This window comes from Gorilla gorilla, chromosome 20, assembly GCF_029281585.2.
Source record: "Gorilla gorilla gorilla isolate KB3781 chromosome 20, NHGRI_mGorGor1-v2.1_pri, whole genome shotgun sequence".
Taxonomy (NCBI): Eukaryota; Metazoa; Chordata; class Mammalia; order Primates; family Hominidae; genus Gorilla; species Gorilla gorilla.
The window spans coordinates 29613584-29619318 of NC_073244.2; positions in this window are offsets into that span (position 1 = coordinate 29613584).

Consider the following 5735-nt stretch of genomic DNA (forward strand, 5'->3'; position numbering starts at 1 on the left):
ACTAAAAAAAATTTTAAATCCAAACGTAAAATAATTTAACAAACAAATAAACTATGATACAAGAGGGCAAATGAGTGAGGCCTACAGGCTCCAGAGCAATGTAAGAGACCTCAGAAGCCTCCTGTGCTTCCTTGTTTGCCTCCACTGTTCTGAGGTATCCAGTTAACTCACAAGTTCATCATCCTAGCCTGGAAAATGACTCTGGTTCCACTTCCAAAAAAGAACCCCAAAGCTATGACAGGGATGGTCTTCAGAGCAGTGATCTGATGCTCTGCCACATTCTACACTAGCCTGAGTGCTCAGTCCCACAAACCCCCAAGCAAATTTCTGCTCTGAAAGACCTCCAGAGGATATGGAGAAATTTCCAAGGATCTGAGAGTACAGTGGGTAATTGATAGACAGCAAGGTCAACTCACATTTTTGAGCGTTTGAAATTTAGATGCCACCCAGGTCAATTACTTCAATTTATAGAGAAAAATTTGAGGTTTTTCACTACTGTATTCCCCTTCATACTGTGTGTAGGGGGATTACTCCCAATTTTAATTACACAGAGAAATGAATGCAGAAACTAAGTTTTCGTCCTCTAAAAGCTTTCCTGGGGATGGCCACAGAACAGGCAGATCCATGGGAACCTTGAGGTTCCCAAGTCATCAGCCTGTTATCTTTTCTCCTCCCCATGTTATATAGGTCCTAGGCATGTTACCCAGGAGACTGGGTGCCCCTACCCCGTGGCAGAGCTGCCCTCATCCTCTGTCTTCTTGTCACTCCATCAGTGTTAACTGCTCTTCTGACCTTTAACCTGAGAAGTCTGTGTGTGTGTGTGTGTGTGTGTGTGCGCTCATGCACGGAAACCTGTGCAAGTTTAATGGTGCAGATATGAGTGTGCTCCATACGAGAAAATTGGCAGAAATTCTCAAGATCTCAGGGACTCTCATTCTCAAAGCAAACCCCGTGATAGGGAAGAGCCCTGGCCTATGAGGTCAGAATGCTCTTTTATCCTCTAGACTCTGCCAACTTTATGTTCTCTGGGCCAGTCTCTGCTTCTCTCCAGACCTCAGTTTCCCAGTTATCCAGTGAGATGTTAGATGTCAAAGTGCTTAAGCCACAGCTCAGCATGCACACGGTGCAAGCTCCCTACCAACTAGGATGGGCGTAGCAGGGCTGTGATCAGGGTGTACCCAGATCTTCCTCAGTTGGACAGAAATAGACGGGTTCTGCACTGGGCAGCTGGACCTTCTGCCCAAAAAAGGTCACCCACACAGGATCCCTCAAGGCCCACAGACAATGTGCGCATGTGAGACCCACCTTTATCCCCCAGCAGCTCCCACTGGAGCATACCCAATATGTCCCCTGTCCTCTGCATCTAGAAAGTGGTGACATCCTCACTTAACACATGGACTGATGGACCCTTTGTGGTGGAGTAGTCCCACAAAGAGAATCTGAGATGCTATTAACTGTACAAGAAACTATGGATGTGGGCCATATGAAGGCACTAGAACTTCAGAATTAAATCTTCCCCACTCCTGCCTCCACCACTGTGCAGATAAAAAAAATAGTCCTTGGAAAGCGATATGTCTTACCGAAGATTACCAGGGATTCCATGTCAAAGCTAGCACTTTGGTTAGGATTACATTTGCCTATAAGTAGAAGGATGCCCAATATAACAGTAGTGCAGACAAGATACAGAATGCTTTCTTTCTCATAAATAAGAATCTTAGAGCTGGACAGTCCATGACTCTGGACCGTGCACCAAGGCAGTCAAAAATTATTTTTTGCTACTTTTTTTTTTTCTTTTTCTAACTTTTAAGTTCAGGGGTACATGTGCAGGATGTGCAGGTTTGTTACATAGGTAAAGATGTGTCATAAAGATTGGTTGTACAGATTGTTTTATCACCCAGGTATTAAGCCTACTACCCATTAGTTATTTTTTCTGCTTCTCTCCCTCCTCCCACTCTCCACCTCACAATATGCCCCAGTGCATGTTGTTCCCCTGTATGTGTCTGTGTGTTCTCATCATCTAGCTCCCATTTATAAGTGAGGACTTGTAGTATTTGGTTTTCTGTACCTTTGTTAGTTTGCTAAAGACAATGACCTCCAGCTTCATCCATGTCTCTACAAAGGACATGATCTTCTTCTTTTTTTATGGCTGCACAGTATTCCATGGTGTATATGTACTATATTTTCTTTATCCAGTCTATCCTTGATGAACACATGGGTTGATTTAAGGCATTTGCTATTGTGACTAGATCTGCAATGAACGTGTGTGTGCACGTGTCTTTATAATAGAAAGACTTACATTCCTTTGGGTATATACTCAGTGATGAGATTGCTGGGGTGAATAATATTTCTGTCTTTAGGTCTTTGAGGAATCATCACACTGTCTTCCACAATGGTTGAACTCATTTACACTCCCACCAACAGGGTAAAAATGTTCCTTTTTTCTCCACAACTTTGCCAACATCTGTTATTTTCTGAGTTTTTAATAATAGCCATTTTGACTGGTATAAAACAGTATCTCATTGTGGTTTGGATTTGCATTTCTCTAATTATTGGCGATGTTGAGGTTTTTTCACATGCTTTATTAGCTGTGTGTATGTCTTTTGAGAAGTGTCTCTTCCTGTCCTTTGCCCACTTTTTAATGGGGTTGTTTGCTTTTTTCTTGTAAATTTAAGTTCCTTGTAGATGCTGGAAATTAAATCTTTGTCAGATGCATAGTTCACAAAAATTTTCTCCCATTCTGTATGTTGTCTGCTTACTCTGTAGGCATTTCTTTTTTTTTTTTTTTTTTTTTGCTGTGCAGAAGCTCTTCAGTTTAATTAGATCCCATTTGTCAATATTTCCTTTGTTCCCATTGTTTTTGGCATCTTCATAAAATATTAGCCCATGCCTATGTCCTGAATTGTATTGCCTAGGTTGTCTTCCAAAGTTTTTATAGTTTTGGGTTTTACACTTAAGTTTTAAACCATCTTGACTTGATTATTGTATATAGTGTAAGGAAGGAGTTCAGTTCTTTTTTTAAATTTTACTTTAAGTTCCAGGATGCAAGTGCAGAACGTGCAGGTTTGTTACATAGGTATGCATGTGCCATGTGGCTTACCGCACCAATCAACACATCATCTAGGTTTTAAGCCCTGCATGCATTAGCTATTTGTCCTTATGCTCTCCCTCTTCTCACCCCCCATCCCCTGACTAGCCCTGATGTATGTTGTTCCCCTCCCTGTGTCCATGTGTTATCATTGTTCAACTGCCACTTATGAGTGAGAACATGTGGTGTTTGGTTTTCTGTTCCTGTGTTAGTTTGCTGAGGATGATGGATGAAGGGGGTCAGTTTCAATTTTCTGCATATGGCTAGCCAGTTATCCCAGCACCATTTATTGAATAGGAAGTCCTTTTCCCATTGCTTGTCTTTGTCAGGTTTATCAAAAATGAGATAGTTGTAGATATGCGGTCTTATTTCTGGGTTCTGTATTGTGTTTCATTGGTCTATGTCTGTTCTTGTACTAGTACCATGCTTTTTTGGTTACTGTAGCAGCTTAGCATAGTTTGAAGTTGGGTAGTGTGATGTCTTCTGCTTTGTTCTTTTTGCTTAGGATTGTGTTGACTATTCAGGTTCTCGTTTGGTTCCATATCAATTTTAAAATACATTTTTCTTGTTTTGTGAAAAATGTCAGTGGTAGTTTAATGGGAATTCTATTAACTCTACACATTTACTTGGGCAGTGTGGCCATTTTAACAATATTAAGTCTTATATCATCTTTTTTTTTTTTTGAGTTGGAGTCTTGCTCTGTCACCTAGGCTGAAGTGCAGTGGTGTGATCTTGGCTCACTGCAACCTTTGCCTCCCAGGTTCAAGCGATTCTCCTGCCTCAGCCTCCTGAGTAGCTGAGATTACAGGTGTGCACCACCGTGCCTGGCTCATTTTTGTATTTTTAGTACAGTTGTGGTTTCACCATGTTGCTCACGCTGGTCTCGAACTCCTGACCTTGTGATCTGCCCACCTCAGCCTCCCAAAGTGCTGGGATTACAGGCATGAGCCACCATGCCCTGCTCTGATTTCTCTGAGTAGTGTTTTATAGTTCTCCTTGTAGAGGCCTTTCACTTCCTTTGTTAGATGCATTCCTAGGTGTTTTATTCTATTCATGGTGATTGTGAATGGGAGTTTATTCAGGATTTTGCTCTTGGCTTGATTGTTGTTGGTGTATAAGAATGCTAGTAGGCCGGGTGCAGTGGCTTACACCTGTAATCCCAGCACTTTGGGAGGCCGAGGTGGGCGGATCATGAGGTCAGGAGATCGAGACCATCCTGGCTAAGGGAGTGAAACCCCATCTCTACTAAAAATACAAAAAATTAGCCGGGCATGGTGGCGGGCACCTGTAGTCCCAGCTACCCAGGAGGCTGAGGCAGGAGAATGACGTGAACCCGGGAGGCGGAGCTTGCAGTGAGCAAAGACCGCACCACTGCACTCCAGCCTGGGAAACAGAGCGAGACTCCGTCTCAAAAAAAAAAAAAAAAAAAAAAAAAAGAATGCTAGTAATTTTTGCACCTTAATTTTTCATCTTGAGACTTTGCTAAAGATGTTTATCAGCTTAAGAAGCTTTGGGGCTGAGACGATGGGGTTTTCTACATGTAGGATCATGTTGTCTGCCATCAGGCATAGTTTAACTCCCTCTCTTTCTATTTGAATGCCTTTTCTTTCTTTCTCTTGCCTGATTGCTCTGGCCAGGACTTTCAATACTATCTTAAATAGGAGTGGTGAGAGGGCATCCTTGTCTTGTGCTGGTTTTATTGGGGAATGCTTTCAGCTTTTGCCCTTTCAGTATGATGTTGTCTGTGGGTTTGTTATATATGGCTTTTATTATTTTGAGGTATGTTTTTTCAGTACCTAGTGTATTGAGAGTTTTTAACATGAATGGATGTTGAATTTTATTGAAAGCTTTTTCTGCATTTATCGAGACAATCATGTGGTTTTTGTCTTTAATTCTGTTTATGTGATGAATCACATATTGATTTGTGTATGTTGAACCAACCTTGCATCCCATGGATGAAGCCTACTTGATTGTGGTGGATAAGCTTTTTTATGTACTGCTGAATTTTGTTTGCCAGTATTTTGTTGAGAATTTTTGCATCAATGTTCACCAAGAATATTGGCCTGAAGTTTTCTTTTTGTGTGTATGTCTCTGCCAGGTTTTGGTACCATGATGATGCTGGCCTCATAGAAAGAGTTAGGAAGGAGACCCTCTGTTTCAATTCTTTGAAACAATTTCAGTAGGAATTTTACCAGCTCTTCTTTGTAAATTTCATAGCATTCAGCTGTTAATCTTTTTGGTCCTGGGGTGTTTTTGGTTGGCCGGCTCTTTATTATTGCCTCAGTTTCAGAGCCTGTTATTTGTCTTTTCAGGGATTCAATTTCTTCCTAGTTTAGTCTCGGGAGGGCATATATGTCCAGGAATTTATCCATTTCAACTAGATTTTCTATCTTATGTGCATAGAGGTGTTTATAATATTCGCTGATGGTTATTTTTATTTCTGTGGAGTCAGTGATAATATCCCCCTTATTATTTCTGATTGTGTTTATTTGAATTTTTGATCTTTTCTTCCTTATTAGTCTATCTAGTGGTATATCTATATTATTAGATTTTTTAAAACAAACAAACAAACAAACAAACAAACACCTCCTGAATTTGTTGATCTTTTGAATGGTTTCTCATGTCTCTATCTCCTTTAGTTCAGCTCTGA